Raw genomic sequence first — 27,609 nt, 5'->3', positions numbered from 1 at the left:
TTTATGTTTCGCTACTTTTGACACTTTTAATGTACCAATAAAAGTTACGTTTTACTGATTGATATAGGGTATCTATTACACATTCCCTACGATTTTAGAAGTCGCAGTCCTTATTAAAACACCAACTCTCTTTTTCTTTCCTTTGTAAAAATTGCAATATCTTGGGTGTCATTAGATAGCACCCCTTATATCTCTATTAGGAGGAGAATATATAATATTCTAAACGAAGAGGGAGACTTTCAGTAATCTGTGCGATTGTACTTTCTTTTATGACCACATCAACAAGCCCTACCCCCCTCCTCTAATCCTAATGTGTCTCCGTCTCTCCTGGAAACTAGGAATAAAAGGGAAATACGGTTATATTTGCAAAACAATCCTGGATTTGTTTAACCCCTCAAAGAAAGACGACAAAAGGACTCAGTCTCAAATATCAAATTACTGCTATTTGTCAGCTTAGATCTATATCAGTGTTTATGAGTTTAGGAAAATATGCGTGTAGGAATAAATATGAATATTTTAATTGTACTCATCAGATAAAGCAGAACAGAGACAGCTGTCTCCTAAAGAGGAAGAGGAGGTGAAAGCCATCATGGCTGTTTGTTATGGAGCAGGTGGTAATATAGATGCTGTGGAGATGTGCCCTGCTGCAGCGCCCAGGAAGAGGGCGAAGATAAATCCCGCTGCTATGCCCGTGAAGAGGGTGAAGAAAGAAGAAAAGAAAACTTACTCACTGTTCCTGCGATCCAGTGTCAGTGAGTATTTCTCCTCTTCTTCCGCAGGTGCATACAGCAGTGGGCAGGTGAGCCAATCAGGGCTCACCTCCCCCTGCTGGCCAATCAGCGGCCGGATGAGTGAGCCAATCCTGGCTCACCTCTGGCCGTTTGAATTATTGGCGCTGCGGCGGGCCAATGAGCGCTCGCCGAGCGCTGACGTCACGCCGGGTGCCGCCACTTTCTCAAAAGTCCAGCGGAGCAGAGAAGAGAGGATGTCGTGGGACGTCCAGAGTACAGAAAGCAGAAGACGCTGGCGAAAGAAAAAGAGAGTTGGTGTTTTAATAAGGACTGCGACTTCTAAAATCGTAGGGAATGTGTAATAGATACCCTATATCAATCAGTAAAACGTAACTTTTATTGGTACATTAAAATATCCGTATAGAGTACATTTTATATATATACATATGGAACACGTTTGTGGAGAACTAATGCCCATGTCCGGTGCTGGCCCTAAGCTCCTCACACTTCCAATTCCAGAGTCTACAAACCTCTGGACCCAAGGAATATTAGTTTGGACCAATCACCTAGATACCGTAAAAAAGATCAATACACTACACTAGTAAAACAATAATACCATAAAAGCAGTCAAGGGGCATCTGCCGACCTTAAGAAAAAGTCATATTAAGGAAAAAACAACACCTGCAGGGAACTCCTTACCATATGTTTTTACTTATCTCCTTACTTATCTTTTTACTTATCTTTTTTTTTTAGATTTGGCAATGAAAATATCTCCTCCACCTATACAACACACAATAACAAGTCCAATTGCATCATGCCTCAAAAGGAGAAGAGAAACATGGGACTTAGAGGAAAGAGAGGAGGATGCAGATATAGGAACAAGAGTGAAAATAAGAAAATATACTCCTTAAATTTGCCCCTGAGAGGAGTCTTAATAAATTTGATACATTTATCGATATTCAGAAATTTATCAGGAAACTCACTCTTAAAAAATATTTTTGGGCTTGGCTAACAAGCCAACATGGACTGACGTGTCTGTTAGAGGCTCCGTTCAGGGATCACCAAAGAGACCCAAACCGAGAAGTCTAAGTAAGGACTGGGGAACTCCAGCACTCACCAGCGAGTCCACATCACTTGGAGACCTGAAATTGGAAGTCTCAGCTTCCTCGCGGTCCGCGGTCAGCTCTTTCCCCCTGGAGCACACTAGGGCGCCATTGACGGGCCCGCAAGAAACCAAGTCGGCAAATCTCCCAGACAAGCCTCACAGGTGTGTAACCATAGAAGCGCTGCTAGCGCTAATAAAATCACATCTAACCGCCTTCAGCGCTACCACGACTCTGCATATACAGCAGAAATCAGAATTATTAAAAAAGCGCTTACCACTAGCGGGACTCCTGCACTCTGCAAGCTGGGATAAATCCCCAGAAAAGTGTTTGGCACGAAAGATATCTGCAGAGAAAAGGCGCTTTATAGAAGAAAAGGAGAGAGGGAAGAAAAAAGAGAAGGGGAAGGGAGAACAATAGCAAAGTGCAAGGTTCACCTGAGTGGAAAAGAAAACAAAGCAAGAAAGGGAGCAAAAGTGACATATTTAAGATTTAATGCATATTGTTTGCTATTTGCTTGTGCATTGAAAACTTTGTTATTCCGCTCACATTCCACTCAACAGCTAACAGATTAATAAGAGTTTGGCTCCACCTAGTGGCAGAATAAATTATTGCAGCAAAGTCCTGTGTTCAGGAGTGCATCCACTAAACAGAAAATCTCTAAAAGTTAATAGCACAGACAAACAGCTTGTCTTGACTCCCCAACCCTTCTACAAATTTTTTTTTTATAGGAATTACACATCAATTCCACGACTGATACAAAGCTAATTCCTGAGATGTAAAGTTACTATGTGAATTGGGGGGACCAATACCCACTCTGTCAGATATTGTGTAAGGTCACGTCAAGATCTCCAGCTTAAAGCATAGTCCTACTTTCTTAGCCGTTAACAATGGGTAGATATGTCAACTCAGCCACAAGTGGCAAGCAGCAACGTACTGATTCTGAACGCAAAAGAGGAGGAGCGAGGAACACTGGTCAGGGCAGCAAGGTGACTGAAAAAGATGCTAATGATAACTCATCTAACGCAACGGCCAGTCCTCCATCTCCACTACAATCTAGCCAGAAAGTGGCGGATACTCCAGCTCTTTCTTATGAATCCGTTGTACGAGCCATCAGAGAGACTATGGAACCATTAAAGCAACAGCAGATGAATACTCTCACAGCGGCTATACAGGAGCTTAAAGACCAAGCATCACAGACCGCAAAACAGGTTCAGATGAATGAGATGCCAATTGGGGAAAACATGCATGAAATCAAGGAGCAGAAGACTCTCACGGGTTCTCTATATAAAACGCAAAAACAAATGCTGAACAAGCTGGATGATCTGGAGAATAGATCTAGGAGAAATAACCTACGGCTTGTAGGCTTGCCTGAAGCAGTCAAAGGCCCGACTCTACTGACATTTGTTTCAAAAGAACTACCCCGGATCCTAGGGATAAATGAAGAATTCACCAATATAGAAATTGAACGTGTGCATAGACTGGGACCGCCAAGAGAAAATATGAAGGACCGAGCCCGCACGGTTATCTTTAAATGTCTCAATTATGTACATAAGAATGCTCTTTGGTCGGCTTCAAAGACAGTAAGGCCGATGACTTGGGAAGGTAATCGCCTATTGCATTTTCAGGATTATTCAGCGGAAGTCACTAGAGCACGGAAGGAAGTCTCCACAGTGTGCTCTTCAATGGTAAAGAAGGGGAAAAAATGTGCTCTTCTATATCCGGCACGCCTGAGGATCTTTGACGGCCAAGAGTACAAAGACTTTACAACTGCAGAAGACGCACAAGCTTTTCTGAGAGAATTGGATGCGGAAACTGATCCACCAGTTTAATAAGCTTGATTAAGGTTCACAACCACTGCTGTTATACACCAGCTGAACACTACTATTACAGAGACAATTCATCTGCTGGCCTTCAGAATGCGTAAATATGTCTATGTGATTTTTTTTTTTTTTATACAATGCCGTATAAGAGCTTTGTTACTCTGTTGGTTCTTATTATCTCTTTTCTGTTAGGTTTAGCTCAATAAGAAACCAATAGTTGAATCCCAGCCGAAATATGTCTTAGCCAGTGATGCTGGATAATAGGCAAGGATAACGTTGTGTAGTCGAAATGTTTATGCTCATTGAAACTAGGTTTTTACATAAGTATTGTAATTAACGATATAGCCATACTTCCATTGTGTTAGTGCTTATCGAACCAAGATCTTACATAGATACTGGGGTTACTCCCTAGTACGCTCTCTACTCTATGTTATGTTACCAGCCAACTTATGTTGTGTTGGGACCTTGACATAGACTTGTTCTTACTACAAGATATTATTATTGTTGTATGGGTAGTTATTCCCATAGACGGAGTGGGTCCCCCCCCCCCCCCCACACACTTTTATATAGTTCATTTGTTTAGATGTTAACGTTGAATGCTGGTTTTTTTTGTTGCACCTTTTTATTTGCAACTTCCCTCCCCCCCTCACTGACAAAGCACCAACAGGGCTTATTAGCCCTTTTCACTTCAGAAATTACAGGGTTTATTGTGAACCAGTTCGTGTCTAAGTATTATTGTGATCTTTTTATCTATCCCTATTCCTCATCAAAAATAGTTGTTTCTCTTTATAAGAAAGAAGAAGGGGGAAAAAAAAGGGACATGCACACAGACCATTGGGTAACATGCATTTTATTGGTTGGGAGAGTCCTCTCCCTGACATCTGAAACACAAGAAAAGAATATTTAAGTGGCAATGTTGAAATTTTGTTCATGGAATGTGGGAGGTATCAACTCGCCTATTAAACGGAAAAAACTGTTAACCTATTTAAACAAGTCTAAAGCAGATGTAGCTTTACTCCAAGAGACACATTTGAACGATGCAGAACATGATAAGCTGACAATGTTGGGTTAAAAGATTTTGATATATGCCTCATACAACAGGAAATCAAGAGGGGTAGCAATTTTAATTGAGAAAAACCTTAAGATAGATATTCATCATAAAATAGTTGACAAAGACGGGAGATATGTTGTAGTAAATATCACCATTGAAGACACCAAATATGTAATTTGCAATGTTTATGCCCCAAATGCTCAAACCAATCCATTCTTCCTAAAATTGATTAACAAGCTTTATAAATACTCAGACTCGTCCCTCATAGTTGGTGGAGACTTTAATATGGTGGCCTCCAGATACCTGGATAGGTCAGCTCTGTCGAAACAAAAGAGGTCTGTTAGTCAAGTTGGCATAAAATATATTTCAGATCAATTAGGTTTGGTAGATATCTGGAGAGTTAGACATCCGACTGACTCGGAATTCACATGTTTGTCGGCGGCCCATAACACCCTTTCTCGTATAGATTACTTTCTGGTCTCACATTCATTGGCCAATAAAACATTAGCAACTGGCATTGAACCAGTAGGCCTCTCTAAACATGCCATGATCTGGATACAAATAAACAGACAGATCTCATTAGGAAAACACAAAGAGTGGAGATTCCCAGCTAAACACTCTAATTCTACAAGATTCCAAGATATGGTAAAACTAGCGTGGGATGAATATATACATAACAACCAGCAGCATACTGATGACCCAATGCTATTCTGGCAAACTGCAAAGGTAGTCCTGAGAGGGGAAATCCTCTCATATGTAGCAAAATATAACAAAGACCAGCAAAAAACATATTGTGATGCTCAACGTGATTTGACAGAAGCTTTTGAAACATATAAAGGAAAACCTACACTAGAAAATAAAAATAAGTATAAACAAAAACAAGTGCACTTTGATCAAGTAATACAGCAACAATGTACTCGCCAACAAATGGCAAGTAAATTCAACTTTTACAAATTTGGCAACAAATCGGGTAAAATCCTCTCAAATTTACTAAACGGAGCCAGGCCCAATAGCAATATTTCATCTTTGCAGTCACAAGATGGAACCATTAAATACCGAGGGTCAGAAATTATACAAATCTTTAGTTCCTTTTACTCTAAACTTTATTCACAAGATCTTACTGATACCATAGCGCAAGAAGAGTTTTGGGGAAAAATCTCTTTACCTCAAATGACTGAGGCACAATCAAAAGCTCTAGTTCAGCCTATTTCTTCTGAGGAAGTATTAAGTGCAATTAAACAGCTATAATCCTTTAAATCTCCAGGCCCAGATATGTTGAGCAGAGAATTCTATAAAATTCTACAAGATAGGATTGTGATTTTATTGACAGATTGTTTCAACTTAATACTCTCAGAGCACAAAATCCCAATGTACTTTAATAGCGCCATCGTCAAAGTGCTCCCCAAGCCGGGACGCAATCCAAAGTCACCAGGATCATATAGACCCATATCATTGTTAGACGTAGATTACAAATTATTTACGAAAATACTAGCTGAGTGGCTCAAAATCCTATTACCAAGTCTAATTCACAATGACCAAACAGGTTTTATTTGGGGACGGCACTCAGTAACTAATGATAGGAAAATTCTATTAAGTCTTCATGCCTTGGAAGGTTCGGAGAGAGAAGACCCAGTCTTACTGCTCTCTCTGGATGCCGAAAAGGCATTTGACCTTGTGACATGGGATCACCTGTTCCTAACCCTCCACAAATTTAGATTCCCTGCTCAATACATTAACACTTTAAAGTCTTTATATTGTAACCCTTCCACACAAGTGCTAGCTAATGGCTTTCTCTCTGCCTCATTTAAGGTGGAGAGAGGAACTAGACAGGGATGCCCATTATCCCCGTTACTATTTGCTCTGGCGTTGGAACCCCTTGCAATTGCTTTAAGGAAAAATAAGGAGTACACGGGTATAAAATTAGACAACCAGGACTAAGTTAGCTCTTTTTGCAGACGATATGCTGCTAATGGTGTCCAATCCAGAAAAATCAGTCCCAGCCATCTTGAGCGAAATTCAGGAATTTAGTTCCTTCGCAGGATATAAAATAAATTTTGATAAGTCCGAAATACTTCCAATATCGGGTGTACAATCAATAATAAATAATTCGGTTCTAGCCTCTCGGTTCAAGCTGAATCACACTAAAATTAAATACTTAGGAATTTATATCACCTCTAAGCTTCATAAATTGTATGAGGTTAACTATCCGCCGATAATCAAAAAAGTTATAGCGCTTTTAACAAAGTGGCACAATCTCCCACTTTCCCTGTTGGGACGTAACGCAGTTATTAAAAGTGTGGTCTTCCCAAATTTATCATACCCAATACAAATGCTTCCAATAGGTTTAAAGAAGTCAGACACGCATACATGTACAAAGTTATTTTCCAAGTTCATCTGGCACTCAAAGAAACCGAGTATAGCAAGAAGTAAGCGGATTCTAGGAAAAGTACAGGGAGGAATTAACTTACCAGATATAAATTCATTTACCCGTGCAGCCTTGTTTTGATATATAGTTGATTGGCTTTTTCAGCGTAGCTGTTACACTGATAAAAACCTGGAAAATGCTATATTTCACCCACATTCCCCGGCTGCATTATTACACCTGTCTAAATCGGAGATACCACCACAATATGCTGAGAGTATCCTATTCAAAGCTACATATAGGGTATTGATCCATATCAATAAAAAATATAATAGAGATTTTAGGACTACAAAATTCCTCCCGACCTAGGGCAACGCAGCCTTCCAACCTAGCTTGGAAAACATCAACTTTCTGACATGGCGAGATGGTGGTATAATGGCGATCAAAGACATATTCGATCCAGGTGGCAATATTTATTCATTCAGTCAATTAAAGGAAAAGTTAAGAATCCCAAACTCCCAATTCTTTATGTATCTGCAGCTCAGGCATTATGCAAATTCAATAATAGTTCAGTCAAAGCCTACAGGGAGCTCAGATGGATTGGAAAGTCTGCTTACCTTCCTAAAAAATGTTAAGTTCAAAATCAGATACATTTATGCAGATTTAATATCTAGCAGCTCACAACCCCCTGGAGACGAACGGTGGATGCTTGGCAAAGGGATATTCCCAGCATAAGTGATCCGGTCACTTTAACTTGTCACTTTGAACGTATTTGGAAATCTCTGTCCACTACTAGCCTCCAAGAAGTACATTGAAAAGTAGTTCACAGAGCATATATCCCACAAACAAGGCACTGCTTTATGGTTAAGGGGGAATCTGGTTTCTGCCTGAAATGCAAATCTCAAAGGGCAGACTGGCTGCATAACTTTTGGAGCTGCAGGAAGGTCAGGAGATTTTGGTATAAGCTGGTAAACTATATTAACCACATTTTTAAGTCACAGGTCACGATGGCTGCTGAACCTCTCTTGTTAGCCGATTTTACTATTTGGAAAGATCTCATACCATCCGCTGACTCTTTGGCAGCCCTGACGGTAATTGTAACAGTAGCTAAAAAGCTGATCCGAAGACATTGGGTATCTCCGATTCCCCCGACTCTGGGAATGCTCAAGATGGAGATTCTAGATATAATATACTTAGACAGGAGAGCCACTCTGAGATATAGAAAAAGATGGCCTGAGGTTTCAGAAAAAATGGGGCTTATATATCGAATCACTGGAACTACCAGTCAAGCAGAACATCTTTAAACTGTTTGAATACACTACCTGGTATCTAACGAGGCAATTAAGTTAGGGAAAGAATGACTAAATACTTAGAATGATAACTAAAGTCTCCTAAAAATCCTGAAGTCGTAAAAAAAAAAAAAAATTCTTTAACTGAAGAAAGGTCTGACTGATTCCCTTTTCCTTTTAACTAACTAAAAGAACAACTATCCCCCCCTTCCCCCCCCCCCTCCATTACATTTTATTTCAATTTACTTTATTTTATTTCATTGCAATTGTTTCTATTTTCTAACAGTGTCTTGTATTGTTCAGTTACATCCATATATGCAAATATTCAAGATTATCTAAAATGTTTTCATAATTATTTTATATTGCAACTCTTCAGATAATATTACTAGTTGATGTTGTTATGTAATACCAAAATGTCACGAAGATCTTATTTATTTTCGAAAACATTAGACAATGTAACGGAAATGTCATTTTTGATTTCTTGATTTGCTGTAGCTGTATTTGAGAAAAATATTCAATAAAAAGATTTGGAAAAAAAATATATATATATATTTTTTCCATCCAAAGCTATTATCAGCAACCATGACCAAGATACTGTTGCGATTCTTTACCTATGTTAGCAGAATAACCACTTGTAATTGAATAAGTCAGTCAGCAGTTTGTCAAATATCTATAGTAACGATCGATCAGAGCACAGAATAAGAGACCACACAAGTGTCAGGTTTCCAAATTGCAAAACTACTTTGACTGCAGAAATAACTCTTATAATTACACATAACAGTTTTTAGGGGTATAGAAGCTTAACAACCAATTACAAGTTTTAGGGATATAGAAGCTTAACAACCAATTAGAAGTTTTAGGGGTATAGAAGCTTAACAACCAATTAGAAGACAGTAAATTATGAAAACGACAAGCTAATGATACAATATGCGTATTCTGCAATTTGTACGTTTTAAACAAATATTTCTAATGTTTTTATCAAGGATTCATCCAAATTCAATCCCAGTCACTCTAAAGGTCTGTTCATTAACACCTTCCAGAAACTAACTGAGAATGATCTTGAAAACCTGACCATTAAAGACAAATATCAACAAGACAACACAAGCTGACTGGACAGGTTGGCTATTAAACAACTGGGGGAAAACCCAGATATTATTGTAAAATCCGCTGATAAAGGTGGGGGAATAGCTATCCTCAATAAGGGGGATTATTTAGCTGAACTTGAGAGGCAGTTGACAGATAAGACTACATATGAATTACTAAAGAATGATCCAACTGTTATGTACCTCCATGATTTAGAACAACTTCTAAACCGAGCGTATATACAGGGTATATTGAATAAGAAGGAATATAATTTCCTATTGACAAAACATCCCAGACTGCCTGTAATTTATCACATTCCAAAGATTCATAAATCAACAACCAACCCACCAGGTAGACCAATAGTATCTGGGATTGGCTCATTAACCACCAATCTTTCCCAATACATAGAATGGTTCCTACAACCCTTAGTAACCGAACAGAAAAGTTACTTAAGCGATACGGGCCACCTATTAGACATTATCAAGGATATCAAATGGGAACCAGGTTCTATCTAATGACTTGTGATGTAGTTTCCCTGTACACGATTATTGATCATCAAAATGGGTGCAAGTACATTAGACCAATTTTGTAACAATCATCCTCACTCCCAACAGAGCAAATTGATTTACTTGTCGACAGTATCGACTTTGTATTAAATCACAACTACTTCTGGTCCAGTGGGAGCTACTACAGGCAGGTTCGCGGAACTGTTATGGGCGCGAAATTCGCGCCCAGTTCCGCAAACCTGTTTGTGGCCCACTGGGAAGATAACACTATATGGAACAACAACCCATATGGTGATAACATTGTCAAATGGCATCGCTACATTGACGCTGTGTTTTACATATGGGCTGGCAGTGAGGACCGACTGTCCTCGTTTGTCCAACACATCAATAGAAATAATCTCAACCTTCATTTCACCAGTGAGATTAGCAATCAGAGGGTTCAATTCTTAGATCTGGAGACTTTTATAGAAAATTAACATCTTGCAACAAAGACCCATTTTAAAAAATTGTTTGCAATTTTTTCATACCCACCACCAGAACCATCATAAGAACTGGCTGAAGAACATACCAAAGGCCAAGTTTACGCGTCTTAGACGGAATTGCTCTGACCTTGCCTATTATGCTGACATTCTTAAAAATAGGTTCTTGGAAAAACAACATGAAAACAAAGACATAGAAGGTGCCTATTCAGACCTTAGGGAAACGGATAGGGACCTTCTTCTTAAACAAAAACAACACCAAGTGAAGGACCCTGACCAGAATACAGTGGTCCTTCCCTTTATTTCAAGATACAACAGGGACCACAAGAAGTTCAAAAAAATCCTTCCTTTGAGGCCGAACTTTGTGTACAAACGAGCAGTTAATTTAAAAAATAACTTGGTCCAAAGCACCATCCCACCAAATCAAAGCTCAAACAAAGGCACTACATGGCTTAATGAGAATACACCAGGGTTTTACTACTGCAATCAATGCATAGCTTGTAAAACTAGTGGAACTAGAGACACCAAACCCATTACCTCCTTCAATTCATACACTACTGGGGAAAGTTTTAAAATTAAGGAGAAACTCACCTGCGACACAGTGGGTGTTATATACCTTCTACAATGTCCATGTGGATATCAGTACGTGGGCAGAACTATTAGAAGACTTTCAACTAGGGTTGCTGAACATCTGCGAAACATAAGAAACCAACTCACAACCCATAGTGTTCCAGAGCATTTTCTAACTCATCACCAACATGATCCCTCCAAACTACATTTCCTAGGGATCTGTGAGGTCAATAAACAATGGCGGGGAGGTGATTTTACCAGACGCATATCACTGGTTGAGACAAGGTGGATGTACAACCTTAAAACTTTGTCACCACAAGGTCTTAACATAGACTTTAGCATCAATTGTTTCCTTTAAGATGAAAACATGGCCAAATTTCTATCTGATTTTATTCTCCATTAAATGTGTTATTCCACTATATGTATCACCCTGAAGTAGAAATGTCAATCCGAACTCATATCCATCTATTTTCCTATGAGTATTTACATAATGTAATATCATTCAATTAATGAACATTGCAAGGAATTTACCCGAGAGATTTACCTCTAACACCCATTCATTCTGAGTTTTGAATCAGTGAATCAGTTTCCAGTGACTCTGTACACATCTGTAAGGATTCAGGTACGGCCGTACAGGACCTTCCTCTCTAAACAGACAAAACTTCGGGTCAATCACTTGGAGAACACGTGGGACGCCAACCTCTGGACCCTGATTCTCCGGGCAAGCATCCAGCAACAGGTTAGTCCTAACAGCCCCTTCCTTGGATTGTTTTAATCTGCATCTTTGGCAAAATTTGAAGGACTGTTTATTCCAGGCACAATCTGGAGGACTGTTTATTTTCCAACAGATACGTTAAACTGTGTTTTCATCAAGTGCACTTGCACTAATCATAGTTGACATTCAACGATTGTGGACTTTGTATACCCCTCTGTGTAACAAACTTATTGAGGTTTGACCTTATCAGCCCAATCTGCCGCAGACTACTAGTGCCGGCTAATCAAGCGTTATCTATATATGTACAATATTTTGGAACACTTATTGTGGATTATGTACACTTTTATATGTCATATATAACACGTGAAACCTATGTATTTACTCTGCATATAACAAATCCAGTGCACTGGTTGTTTATACATTTTTAACGCATTCTATTTAGAATAAATAAAACAAGTTTTCAATGTTTTACTTTTTCTTATTTTCATACAATCAATTTACATTCTGACACTTGCGCCTGGGAGTTACTCTTTTTACTAAGCTCCTCACACTCCGCTTTTCCCCGGTCCCTGCCAAGGTTACCCTATTGCTTAGGCATGCTGAACGGTGTTGAAGGAGTGATTAATCCTATTACAGAAGCCACTGATGTCTGTTAAAGTTGGCCCCCTGGATGCTATGAGCCTATGGCAGATGCCTTCTGTGCCCTGACCACAAAATGGTCTTATAAAGCAAATAACATCATAATATGTAATCCATAGCTAGTGGAGTGATACCCCAGGCTCAGTCCTATTACTTTTGTGATTCTCCTGCAGACTAAGCAGCGACGGTGTGTAATTACCCTAAGTAGGTATCAGAGTAGAGGTCCGTTCATGTGACTCCTTTCTGGCCAAGTACACCCAGCTGCTGAGAATCCTTCCTGTGAATCCTGATGAATAAGGTGATAGTATCTCCGTGTGCACCTACCTGTACAACTCGGGGTCACCACAGGCACCTTTGTGTCCTTTTACTGTAGAATTTTCCCAGGTTTCACTGCAGACATCACTCTGTAGCTGCTCAGGCAATGTGTTCCCATGTAATAAGCATTTTGTCTTTTTAATCTGTATCTAATGCACATTGTATGATGATGGTGATCTAAATGTCTGATTTCATTACAGAGAAAACCTTAGAACCACTGAGTGACAGTAATGTAGACTGTAAGAAGGAAACAACTATAGAGCAAGACTCCAAATCCTCTAATGTCAAAGGTAAAATAATACCTAAGTATAATCAAAATAATATCTAGGAAATATTTAGAAAATTGGGATTAGATGGAATCTCCAGTAAAGTACAAATATCTGATATCTAAATTAGAGCTTTAGTTTTTACACTTTGCTTGTTTCCCCAATAGATAATTTGCATTAATCAAAAAGATATTTACTAATCAGTGATAGGAATAGAAAACCGCATCTATCCAGAGAAATAATATTACATTTGCTTAGGTAGAGAAATGTGAGTAAATGTAAGAAATATTTGGGCCACATGAGGTGTAAATTTTAGCCCAGACCTCAGGATTTTTGTAGTCACATTAAATCCTCTTCTCCAAGACCATTGGGGGTCGCTTGAACCATAGGGTATAGAGGTGCGGGCGGAGCTTGGGCGCTTTAAGGAAAACTTGGTGAAGTATCAGCTCCTCTGCTCTATATCCCCCAGCAATATTATGTCAGTTATTTTCTAACTAAGCCCCAAATTAGGAGCAACGGTAAAAGATAAACGGGAGCGAAACAATCCAAAGGACTTAGTCTTCAGAAACATAGACCATTAAAGTGCAACACGGAACAAAACCAGAGTATACCATGGGTGGGCGTCCAGTGTCCCCCAACTGAATTTGGGAAAAGTATTTAACATAAGTACAAAAATAAATTTTTCTCATCTATACATTGGGGGACACTGGAACCTTGGGGAGTCCCCAAAGCCGCCCCTAAGGGATGGAACGCGCTAAGGTTTCTGAACCCACCATTTGAGCTTTTGAATACTGTCAACCTTAAGTGGAATAAGAAGCCTCTTCTATCTCCAAACCTTCTAAGCCATAAGAAAAAAACAAATAAACCCTACAAATAACGGATACTGTTCCTTGCACGAATGACAGCCTGCTACTACTAACTAGTACAGAGCTGCTTTTCTCTAATTGGTCAGAGCGTGAGCAAGCCGCTCTGATTGGTTAGTTGCAGCCAAACCTTACATGGAGTTTACCTGCAATGAAATACATTAATTAATACAATGTAGTTCATTGATACATTGTATCAATAATAAAGCATTGTGCCACTCTGCACTTGCTCAGTAAAATGTGTCCATATTTACAATTTAAAGTAACATGCACTAGCGGCTGCAACTTGGTCTCCTCTGTATCTCCAACTATTCCCCGAATGCTTGGTGTAAAGATACGGGCTAATGATAACCTCAGCATCAGATTATATCTTTACTGTGTAATAAACTAGTTTCCTCCCCCTAAACAAGTAACCAGCATCGGTGCTATAACCGGGGATAGGTACCACTGAAGGGGGCTACGGGCATGGGGCATCCCTACAAAAGTGGCACCCAGCACCAGGCTTTCCATGATCCCCCCCTTTCAGTAAAGCAGAAAGAAAATGATTACATGTAAAATTACAATTTCGCAAGTTTTGTTTTACACCTTCGTTTACACCTTCGTTTGAGCCACAACATTATGTCCAACCATAAATCAGCCTCTTAGTGTGCCAAAAAAGAATCTGTACACAAAAAGCTGAGGTTTAGGGAAGTGGGGCCATCAGCCTAAACGCAGTTAAAATCCCGTGGGTGAGTGATTAGGTGTTTAGCCTATGGGCTGCTTCTATCTGTTAACCAATAAGGCAGAGGAGGGGGGTGGTCTGGTTTTATATAGGTGAAAGTTCTCCACCATTTCCCCCTCTCTGCTTCCAGATTCCTCCCGCCCACCCGGCAATTATCGGGTTTTATATACTTGGTTTCTTTTAGGTGGGAGAGCAGTGCAGTCGGTAAGTTTGCATATGGTGCTTGGGTTATCTCGTCATAGGTCACTACTCCCCCTTTGGATTGTGTTGTCATCACGTGTGTTGGGTCCAGTGAATGGGACTCTGGGCCAGTATGTTTAAGATTTTACTGGCAGTTATAAGGGGGGTGTAGTCTTGCCGTTGGACAGATATTTCGCATCGGCCAATAGATAAGTTATGATCTTGGGTTGGTGGTACAATGGTCTTACCTTTCCACCGTTATTGGTTTTGTGTTTGCTGACTGCCCTGCTCTCGGCCGCCTTTCAGCCCCTTTAGTTTTAATATTAGTCATTTATTAAATAATATTTTATTCCAACGTTAATCTGGTGTCCGTGTCTTATTGGTTTTATGTAGGGTATTATGGTAAACACTAAGAACTTCCACACTGTGCATTTTATCAAAATGATGAAAGTAGTCCTGGCCCTGATAGTGACGACGTTTCCCCAAATCCCTGGTACTAAAAGTGGTAATTAATGGAGAAAATATTTATTAATCCTACTGTACAAAGTGTTTCTATTTCAGACAAGAAGCGCTCTCATAAAGGCCACAACAAGACCTGTGTGCCGGGGCAGCTGTATCCGACAGTCCAGATGTACACCGGTATGTATGTTATACATAAGTCACATTCTCTGCTGTACAAGTCATCATCTAGATTGTATAGGTATGTTCTGTGTACATGACACCAGAGGACATAGTTCCTTTATGAGTACAGATTATTATTAAGGACTATTTACTGCAGATAGTATTTTTAGTAGAAAAAAAAATCTGCAAATGTAATAAAAATGTATGTTTTCTTTCAGACCTCTACCAGACGGGCAAAAAATTATCCCAATCCGGTATAAATAAAAATACTGGTATTTATTCATACACATATAAGGGCTTTATTTGGAGCCACATTACACAGCCCCAACCACATTGCACAATTGCATATATATTACACAGTTCCAGGTACATTATACAGCCACACTGCACAGTCTCCCTAGTCCACCTGCACAGTCCCATTGTGTTACCCCAGCCCCATGAGACAACACCTGCTTGGAATAGGGCCCACGAAACAGGATCCTGGATAGTGACTACAGTGACTTCCTCTGAAGACTCTACATGTGCACTGATTATATGGGGATTACATGGCCTATAGTTAATAGTCTGATAACTCAACTTATTTGTTTTACAACATTAGCAGAAAGTATTTTTAATAGAAAAACATGTAATGTTTGGTGCATATTAATGGATTAGCTCATTATAAATATATATATTTTCTTCCAAAAACCCTACCAGACGGGCAGAAGAACCTGGACTAACAAACAATACACCAAGCAGGATTACACTGCAGAGAAGAATAGTGGTATTTATTCTAACACATATAAAGACCTCATTTAGAGTTGGACATATATTAGATATTAATTTCCATACTGCGCATAGGGACCAAAAATATGTACACACATCTCCGGATATATTATTTTGTGTATTGTTGATTTATGTCTCATTACGCCTGGAGAGATGTAATGGATCATGCAAGCATAGGCCGTGTACCGTAAGGACGTGTTCTCATATGTGAGACACAATTTGACATGGACTCATCCACAGACTTTAGGAGGCATTTCTCTTGCGGATGTTGGAGGCCTGGTGCCTACTCAATCCTTGCTTCATGCAATCAAGGAAACAAGATGGTTAGTACAAGCAGTTCAAGCGGAAGTTCACTGCCAAGATTAAGCCCCTCTCTAGCTACTCCCTGATTTAATATCTTATCATATATTCCAACAGTCATACAATATATCACCTCTATTTTGTCAGGAAACCGCTCCTGATCCCCTTTATCTGTCACAAACCGCCCTCTGCGCACTTGTGACTTGGAAGCTTACTGTAAGGGAACACACAGGATTCCAACCCAAATCTCACACTGACCTCTTTCTCTAAGGCTGCAGATTTACTGGTCCCTTTCCCAACAGACACCCACTTCCACACCTCTCAGCAACTGCCACCGGCTATGTATAAGGCCCGTAGCAAACCTATGAGTTAATTATTCAACTGCGCACACTCTGTGCTCTGGTAGCTAAACAGTTAACCCTTCACACTCTGGTATCTAAAGAGTTAACCCAGCCAAGCAATCCCTCTCTTCTACACAGGCAATGCATTTGTTTAGAGCAATAAGTACAGAACTATTAAATTGTTAGATTTAATATACAAAAGGTATAATGCTTACAGATAATATAAAACAATTAGATAAAAATTTAACATACAAGTAAAAAATTGCAAACAGTTCTAAAAACAAATGGGATGAAAGTACAGAACATAATTTACGTATAATAATCTGTATGCTGGGCATAGGCAGAAAAGATGGACAGTCCTTCAATTAGATTGATCCCCCAGAAACTGAGAATTGCCCCTCCACAACACAGATTTTTTAAGCAAAATGAAATGGGACGGTCTTCACAGGAGCTGTGTTGATGCGAATAGGGGGGTAGGAATGTTCCCTGGGTGTCACTTTTGTTTACTCACAAATATTCCAAAAGTTTTGACCTTTGATAACTCTTCACAAATATATCTCAGAGACATAACTCCCTCTTCAATAAACCAGTCATAACCTCCCACACATTTGAATACCAAACATGATAGAATTATAACAATGGGACATCCCTTTCCCAAAGACATGTGATTATAGCTGTTCTCGGGTATAATTCACGACCCGGGTGTTATTTCTGCCCCTTAGTATGGAGTGGCACACAGATTTCCCAAAATATGAAATATGAGCACATTTTCTTTGAAGTTCATATTTCTATATACCTGTATAGGCAGCCTTCAAATGCTGCCTTTGACTGCAAGGATGTCAAGCTGTGAACGGCTCCAAAAAGTCTAATCAGGTGTCCAAAAAACTAACTTGTGTCAGGATATAGCTCACCCCAGGGGCCTTTAAAACTGCCACGGGTGACACTGCTATCTTCTAACACCGGGATGTGCAGAGCCACCAAATAAACATACAACAGTCCTTTTGACTTCGTATTTTACACCATAGTAGCTCAATTTATCAATTGAGTCAGGTGATATATCAAATAAAAGCTACAGTTATGATTTAGACCTTATTCCCAACAATTATGTGATGGGTTAACCTGTATTACTGTAAGTTCTCTATGTTCACGACATTCACACCGCAATTAATTCCCTCAAAACTGAACTCATTGACCTTGGCAATAGAACTGATCAGCTGGAATCTAAAATGAATGAAGTAATCACTCCTCAACAGGCCACAGAAGAGGAACGCCACCACCTAAGACAAAATATGCTTCGCAACCAAGAACAACGGGAAGACCAGGAAAATAAGGATAGACGGAACAATCTGATGATTTGAGGCATACCGCAGGGCATAGAAATTGCTTTGTTGGATTATTACTGGAAAATATTCTAAGGATCATTCATTGGATGTTACTTGCTTATGTGTAATGCCGATGATACAAGTTCCATATGATATCTATTAGCGTGCTGTTATATACCAATTTATATTTTATGGTGCATATATACTGCATGTTTATTTTGGAACATTTGTAATATCTTTTATACTGGTTTTAGCAACAGAAACATTTTATTATACAATTTCTCCTGTTGTGCAATAAAGTACAGATGGGCTGTCCCCTTCCATATCCTACTCTGGCATCAAAATAAATTACATTCAGCCAAAACTTTAGAGGAAGATCGCCAACTCCGAGAGAAACTGTGAAAAATAGGTAAAATAATGTCATTTTGAGCTGTTTTTTGCTCCTATATTACTATTTATAGGATTAACATTCATTTACAGTCATTTACAGTCTATTTTCTAATGATTCCTTCACAACGGTTCCGATTTTCACCAATGTTGGCCAAAGTCTGCAGTGAGCTGTCTTAATTAAGGATTTCATTGCATTTGCTTTCTCTGGTTCAATTGAAAAAATAATAAACTGAATAGTGTTGATATCTCCCTTTTATTGCACCCAAACCTCCTTTGCATATTCAAACTTACTATAACTGTAACTGAATAAATAAATAACCTCAGGGTAACCAATTTAAATTTGGCAGCTGCGTGCTGACCCTTACAAACAGCCTTCCTTAAATATAGATTTCACTGAATGACCCTTCCAAAATATAAAAGTATTGTGAAACAGAAAAGATTAGACTATATAGTGTTCTTTGGGGGGGTCCAGCTGCGTGCTGACCCTCACGAATAGCCTTGTTTATATAAAGATTTCACTGAATGACCCTTCCAAAATATAAATGTATTGAAAAATAGAAAAGATTAGAATATATAGCATTTTTTGGGGAGGTCCAGCTGTGTGGTGATACATAAAAAAAAGGAAGGACCCGTATGAGTGTGCTAGCTATAAAGATCCTTGCCAATTGTTTCAAAGGAATCCTTCCAGAATTGATTCATTATGACCAAGAGGGGTTTGTCTTGGGGCGTATAAAGAAAAGGAAATCTCCGGCGCTAATTCTATTCTTTGATGCCAAAAAGGGATTTGATAAAATTTCCTGCATATTTATATTGCAACCACTAAAAGATTACAGGATCTCAGCGGAATTCGTCAAGGGAATCTCTTTCCTATATACCACTCCTGCCGCTAAAGTTTTAATAAATGGATCCTTTCTGACACGATACCAATCTTTGATGGGACAAGACAAGGCTGCCTGTTGTCACCATGGTAATAGAACTCCTAGCTTCCATACTTAGGAACCCAGATTCATATTATGGTATGGTGGTGGGAGACTAGAAATTTAAGACCTCATTGTTTGCAGATGATTTTCTCCTATACCTTACCCAGCCTCAGACCTCTTTACCAGCCATATACCAACTAATGGACAAACATGGAATCCTCTCAGGATATAAAATCAACTTTTCAAAGGCTGAGGTCATACTGTTACAGGGAGGAAAGTGTCCAATCACGTTGTAATCTCAAATGGTAAAAGCACAAAATTAAATATCTAGGGGTATTCGTCACTTCTTATGAATATTTGTCCGGAAAAAACCCAAAAAAAGCTGTTTCCCAGATGTGAAACTATATAAACTAGTATCCCATTTAACTCAGATAGTCAGTATTTAACTTATGTGCAAAATAATAAACTAATTTGTACCCTTTGCATTGTAACATGGTTTGTCCCGGAGAAAACATTCTAATTTTTTTGCTTTACTTTTCTTAATGAATCAGGCCAAAAATGTTTAAAAAACTCTTTTTTAAAAAAAAAATATATCGGAGTGTTTTTGTCATTTATATTTTGGGTGTTGATGACAACTAGAAGACTCCTGTGTAGATATTCCAGTAAGCCCCAGATTACTACAGGTCATGTGCAGCCTGTCAGTATCTATCAGGGGCTGGTGCAGTGATTGTGTTCTGCAGAGATACATGTACACTAACTGGTACAATGGGGACACACTAGAAGCTGGAATAAGTCCCCTATGCTAGACACATGCACATTAGCTGTACAGTGTGGGGTTATATAGTGTGACATTATGTCACATATATTGTAGATAGAATTTCACATCTGTTCAGGTTTATATAAAATAAATCCTAGTTACACCTTCTATGTATTATCAGAGTTTAAGAATTAATACTGATGTAATGTCGGCCACACATCAGATATGTTATATCTCACATTAGTTTATGTTACACAGATCCAGAGACGCTGGTCTCTTATTCTACACAGCTCGGAGATATACAGACAATTAGCTGGTCACAGTCATGCAGACCTGAGAGCCATCCCATGCTGTGCTAAGCATCAGATATACACAAATAACTCACATTATATCACATGTCCGGGCCATATTCCTCATCCCTCTACAATATTGGGGCTATAGATCACCTCTTCTCCTCATATTTCACCATAATGTATTATATTGAAATAAAACATGAGCGTAAAACAGATCCCTTCCCATACTATAAGACACTGGAGTATACAGGGATTAGTGCCTAAGGGTAATAATAGATATCAGAGTAACACTAGACATTGGTGCAGGCACACGATAATCTGTCATCCCTGTGATCAAAGCCATAATTGCCCATTCTCCCAAAATTCGGGTAGGTCTCCCGGAACCATGGGAAACCAGGCCATTCTCCCGCATCCTGCCCACTTCCTAGTGAATGCCACCAGCCCTGTGTTCTGACAGATCTATACATCCAGGCAGGAAAGTCCCAATTTGTGGACCTCAAAAGAGAAGGTGCTTGGGTAGATCAGGGGTGGGCTTATTTGGTCCCTATTTTGCTATTCTAAATGGTTATTATGTGGGCTGAAAAAAAGCCATTGATGATATTACTCTGAATACTGGTTTTGGTTTCTTTCTTAATAAAATGAGCCTCTGCCACTTTATTGAAGCGCCTTAAAAGAGATTTTATATATATAGAATTCGGACTCTTAGTTATGTGTAGAATCCAGGCCAGCTGGCACTTCTTCTACCAGTATCTCTTTACAGATATTAATCACTGTTTTGCTTGTGCTTCTTTTGGATTAAAGAACTCTGGAGCATGGATAGAACTATGAGCTGTCTTTGTTCAGCCATTACAGAACTGCCACATTCTATTAAAACCACGCCCTATCTCCCAGCCACCCCCCTGCTCCTGGGACTGTCAGCAAAGACTCAGGCTTATTTATCTAGTAAGGGAGTGTCAGCAAATACTATGCACACATGAACTCTGCAATAACATCACATCCTTTATTCTTTGAAATAAGCCCTATATACTTCAGTGCTATAACACAATTATTATTATTTTAAGCTATATATATATATATATAATTGTGTTATGGCACTGAGGTATATAGTGCTTATGTTAAAGATAAATGTATATAGCTTGGTAACTAGCAAGTTTCAATGAGTCTCTCAGGTTTGCAAATGCCTCTTTTAGGTCTCTTATACACAGTCTCTGTTTCATCAACCATATCAGACCTTTCCTGGGAGACAGTCTGTTTGCTGTTCTTAACACTAGTATCCATATCAGTTGAGGAATATTCAGACATGTTGTCTTCTTGATGACCCGGTTGAGGTCTTAAATCTTTCCGATTCCTTCCAACTTCAGTTCCTCGCTCTGTCTGTGCAGTATAAGATCTCGGTACTTGTGCTTGTATAGTGCCTTTCTGCATCCAAATGCTTTTTATCATAATCTCTGAGACGGACTTGGGGGTATATTTACTAAACTGCGGGTTTGAAAAAGTGGAGATGTTGCCTATAGCAACCAATCAGATTCTAGTTCTCATTCATTTAGTACATTCTACAAAATGACAGCTAGACAATCTGATTGGTTGCTATAGGCAACATCTCCACTTTTTCAAACTCGCAGTTTAGTAAATATACCCCCCGGAGTCCAACTGAAGTCCCTGCTTCTATAGTAATTCCTTGCTGAAGGTCCTCTGGGTGTTTAAGGATTTTTGCAATGGATGACCCTGATTTGGGGCATAAACATGAAAGTCAAAATGTGGTTGCAGATTTTCCTGGTGACTACAAGACATCTCTTGAAATCAATCCCTTGAATGTTCAGCAGAGCAAAATGTTCTTTTACATGTGATGGAGCCTGCAAATAATGTCCCTTGGGGCTTCAGACCGAGATCCTCTTGGTTCTAGTGCTCTATTGAATAGGATTGATTGTCTGGGTCATCTTAAAGCACTTTATTGAATATCTTAGTTAAACCATCAATTATCCCTGCAGGTTGAACATCTTCAGTAATGCCCCTGACTATTAGATTATTTCTCCGGCCAATGTTTCTGAGATCATCTAGTTTACTTTGCATTCTCTTTATCTCCAACGGTTTTCGGCATATTTTCTCCTGGAGTTTGGAGTGCTATTTCCCCTTTTTATCCTAAATCACTTGCAGCAGCATATGCCTATTTAAACCATGTGAAATGTCCGATTGTGTGTTGTGATTTTGGTATCCAAATTCAGTTCGGTGGTACTGAATTTGCAATGAGTATATAGACAAAAAAAATCTAAGCGTTAAGTTTAGGATTAGGTCACACTTGCCAACTTCTTCTAGTTGGCGTCTGGGAGGTGGACGTGGGGACCCAAAGATCGCATCATCTTGGAACCGCCATTTTACAGCGGGGGCGGGGCCAAATGCCTCAGTTCCCGGAGAATCGCAGCATTTTGGACCTAATTCGAAGTGGGCAGATGCGGGAGACTGCCATACACTCCCAGGAGACCTACCCGGAATACGGGAGTCTCCCGGACATTCCGGGAGAGTTGGCAAGTATGGATTAGGTTTAGGATTAGGGTTAGACGCCTGCTCCTGCCATTTAAAATCAGCAATCTCCACATCGCTCTGTTTTCTGATGTAAAAGTGAAGTCAGCAGTTTGTTTGCACTTTTTAGCAGTCTGGATGGCAGTGGCGTCGGAAATATCCTCTGTCTGTTTTAATGTAAGTCTGCATTCAATCAATGTCGCTGTTACTGTCATAGAATTTTTTTGTCTATATACTCGTTGTTGCTAATACATTCGTCGGAATAACGTACCCAACCCATTCAGTTATGTCTCGGAGATTGCTGTGTTAGGTGTGGTTAGCTGCTATTTGCTTAACTGACCAGAAGATGGCAGTGGCGTTTCACAGATATCTTCAGATGCCTGTATCTCAGAGTGCGTTGTCTTTTCAGCCAAAATCTTGTGGTCTAAGTAACCTGTGGTATGCTACCGGGAGAAAATAATACATAGATAATCTGAAGCCTGAATGAGTCAGGGTACCCCACTGGCATAGGCAAACCGAGGTGGGGTTTCCTAGTGCCTGGAAACCCCCCTCACAGCCTGGGGTGCTGTATGCGTGAGGTGGTTAGACCCTGCCCCAGGACCAGCCACTTTGCAGATTGTGTGCAGATCGTTTCTGCCTGCAATGTTCATAGCCATCTCTCCCCAACAAGTATTGCAAGCTGCAAGAACAGGTAGGAGAGAGCAGGACAGTCTGTCAACTGTTCTGACACACCCAGTCAGGACTTTGTCCTGATTGTAGGGACAGTTGGGAGGTATGTCCTGCTTCACACGGCTCTACTCGAAAAGGGAGAGCTGTGTGCCCCTAACAGTAGTGCACGTAGCATTTCCCATGTAAATGATGGGGATAGGAAGAGTTGGAGAGCAGCCAAGCACTGTCTAAAATTATATCCACGCCCCCATGCATGCTGGCCACGCCCACTGGTGGTGTGGCATGGAAACCCCTCTCTTCAAATCCTGCGTTTGCCCCTGACTGGGGTATTTACAAGTTGTCATTTTTTTTTTTAAACACTGGAAACAGGAAGAAGCAATTACAATAAAAGAAACAGTTCAGATATACAAATCATTTTTTTCTGGAATGATATATAGGGTGGAAGTGGATCAGAGGGGGGGGGGGTAAACAGGTGGGGAGGATGGATAGGTACGTGCTATGAACACAATCCAACTTTAGGCAAAGGAAAACATGCAATCAGTAACACGTATACCTCCCAACATTTGTAGTCTCGAAAGAGGGACAAATAAGCCACGCCCCCATCAAGCCTAATCACCGCCTGTGAACCTCCTGCTTACGCACAATTCGCGCATGCGCAGTAGTGGTTTTTGGACATATCCTTTCCCACTTCCTCCCGGTATCGGAGCATGCACTCGGATACCGGGACAAATTATAAGTCGAGCGGGACAGCGGGGCACTCTACTGAAATCGTGACTGTCCCGCTGGAATGGACACTTGGGAGGTATGCATATAGAGAGCATACTTGCCTACTCTCCCGAAATGTCCGGGAGACTCCCAAATTCCGTGTAGGTCTTCCACACTCCCGGGAGAGCAGGAAATTTTGCCGCATCCGGGCAGGATATGAGCCTCAATGACACGATGCGCGGGAATTCACGTTATTTTGGCCAAAATGTCAATATCAAGAGATATGATGCCCAAAACGTAGGATCAGTGTGAGGACTCACAGAGTGGGAGACATGGCAGGGGGAGGTACCAAGGGCCCAGACAAGGTCAAATTTGTGCTGTTTGTCATGGAGATAATAGATCATATTCTCCATGCTAGCGATATGCCAGACATTTTAAGGGCCAACAGTGTGGGAGGGTCAGGACTTTTCCAATGGTTAGCAATTAAGGATTTGACAGCTGCAAGAATACGGGAAATCAATTAGAGAGGTCATTTAGAGACAGAATTAAGAATGGGAAGGACCGGGTTCCAGAACGGAACTATGCGAGAACAGTTCCACCAGATGCGGAGGAGCGTACCTCTATGACCACAGATCCACCAGATGCGGAGGAGCGTACCTCTATGACCACAGATCCACCAGATGCGGAGGAGCGTACCTCTATGACCACAGTTCCACCAGATGCGGAGGAGCGTATCTCTATGACCACAGTTCCATTAGATGCGGAGGAGCATACCTCTATGACCACAAATCCACCAGATGCGGAGGAGCATACCTCTATGACCACAGTTCCACCAGATGCGGAGGAGCGTACCTCTATGACCACAGTTCCATTAGATGCGGAGGAGCATACCTCTATGACCACAAATCCACCAGATGCGGAGGAGCATACCTCTATGACCACAGATCCACCAGATGCGGAGGAGCGTACCCCTATGACCACAGATCCACCAGATGCGGAGGAGCGTACCTCTATGACCACAGATCCACCAGATGCGGAGGAGCGTACCTCTATGACCACAGTTCCACCAGATGCGGAGGAGCATACCTCTATGACCACAGATCCACCAGATGCGGAGGAGCGTACCTCTATGACCACAGTTCCACCAGATGCGGAGGAGCGTACCTCTATGACCACAGTTCCACCAGATGCGGAGGAGCGTACGTCTATGACCACAGTTCCACCAGATGCGGAGGAGCATTCCTCTATGACCACAGTTCCACCAGATGCGGAGGAGCGTACCTCTATGACCACAGTTCCACCAGCAGCTCGGAGTGGATGTAGGAAACATTTTGGAGAGTCTATCTGAGGTGTAATACCACCTGTAATACAATTTGTATGCCTCTTCCTTAACTTCTTCCCAGCATAACTCATCCGGAGGAGGACCCAAGTCCCGTTCCCATTCTTACTCATGATGGCCTTGAGAGTCAAATGTCATCTCGATCAGTCAGTTATAAATGGTGGAGATCATACCTCTAGCAGAGCTGGGATCACAGAGTGGAGCTGTAAAAAATGAAGGGTAGAGGGGACTGTAAAAAACAGAGGGGGGGGGGACAGAGCGGTGAAAACCCCGGATGGAAGGAGAGAGGGGGCTGTAAAAAACAGAGGGGAGAGGGGCCGCTGGAGAGAACAAAGGGGAGAGGGGGCTGGAGGTTGGAGAGAAAGGGGGTTTCTTTGGAGTACATAAATATATAGCACATCAATTCAATAATTATAAATTACTTATAAAAAAAAATAAGTACTATACTATAAGTACTATATTCAAAATGGCAGTGATGTGTTTATTAGTAATAATAATCTATTAAATGTGACGGAATACTATTTACTTAATGTTGGGGCTGGTTGGGGGAAGAATATATTGGTTTATTAAATGTGAATGTTATTAATTTAATGTTGGGGCTGACGAGGGATGAAATAAGTGGGAACGCAACTATTTTTATGTTGAGGCTGATCGGAGTGAAATCGGGAGGTCTTTAAGGCTCCAGAGCCAGAAAGATGACACCTTCCATGCAGGAGTCTCCATGGCTCGGACCCTTTTTATTACCTGATTACCGATAACCCAGCGCCTGTGTCTTCCTATTACTGAGATGAGAGAAGGCTCCTGATTGGCTGCAGGTGTATTAAGCTTAACGGACATAACCCAGCGCCTGTGTCTTCCTATTACTGAAATGAGAGAAGGCTCCTGATTGGCTGCAGGTGTATTAGGCTTAACGGACATTAACTCATTTCATGCCAGGAGCTCCTCGGGAGAACTAGCACAAGGGTTTTTGGGTGTTTTTTTGCCATATGTATTACGCTGGATCAAGGCAAGACAATTCCAAGTAAGTATTAAGTATGGTCACTACGGAAAATATTATGGCCTCAATACTATTATAAATAATAATGGGATTAACATAATTATATATTTTGATTAATAAAAGGCCACGCATATATTTCTATAATTAAAGGGCCACAGCTATATGTTTCTATTAATTAGGCTGCACAGTTATATATTTCTACTAATAAGGGGGCACAATTATATATGTATATTAAGGGGGTACAGTTTTACACTAATGGGGCACAATTATTATTATTTTTTTAAATCTAAAAACAAGTGCTGTTTTTCCTGCTAGTGCTACAAGAATGGGAATTATATTAATACTTTTACCCTCTTACCCATCAGGGACGGGTGCCAGCAGGGACCTAGTGCTACTTAGCATTGGGCAGGATATCTTTAAGCGTGGGACCTGATTGATTGATTCCGCACCCCCACCCCCTCGAGGACTTGACGCAATGCTGAGGAGCACGAGCTATTACATCATCATCATCATCATCATTTATTTATATAGCGCCACTAATTCCGCAGCGCTGTACAGAGAACTCACTCACATCAGTCCCTGCCCCATTGGGGCTTACAGTCTAAATTCCCTAACACACACACACACATACACATACACATAGACAGACACACAGACTAGGGTCAATTTGTTAGCAGCCAATTAACCTACCAGTATGTTTTTGTAGTGTGGGAGGAAACCGGAGCACCCGGAGGAAACCCACGCAAACACGGGGAGAACATACAAACTCCTCACAGATAAGGCCATGGTCGGGAATTGAACTCATGACCCCAGTGCTGTAAGGCAGAAGTGCTAACCACTGAGCCACCGTGCTGCCCCCATTACATAAGGGAAGATGTTTTTTTTTTACCTTTATTATGTTGTACCCTAGCTAATGTAAGGTAAATGCTAGGGTTAGGGTTGCCCTAAACCGCATGCCATTTGGGGGTTATCAAACC

This window comes from Mixophyes fleayi, chromosome 12, assembly GCF_038048845.1.
Source record: "Mixophyes fleayi isolate aMixFle1 chromosome 12, aMixFle1.hap1, whole genome shotgun sequence".
Classification (NCBI taxonomy): Eukaryota; Metazoa; Chordata; class Amphibia; order Anura; family Limnodynastidae; genus Mixophyes; species Mixophyes fleayi.
Note: the sequence above shows the minus strand (reverse complement) of the source record.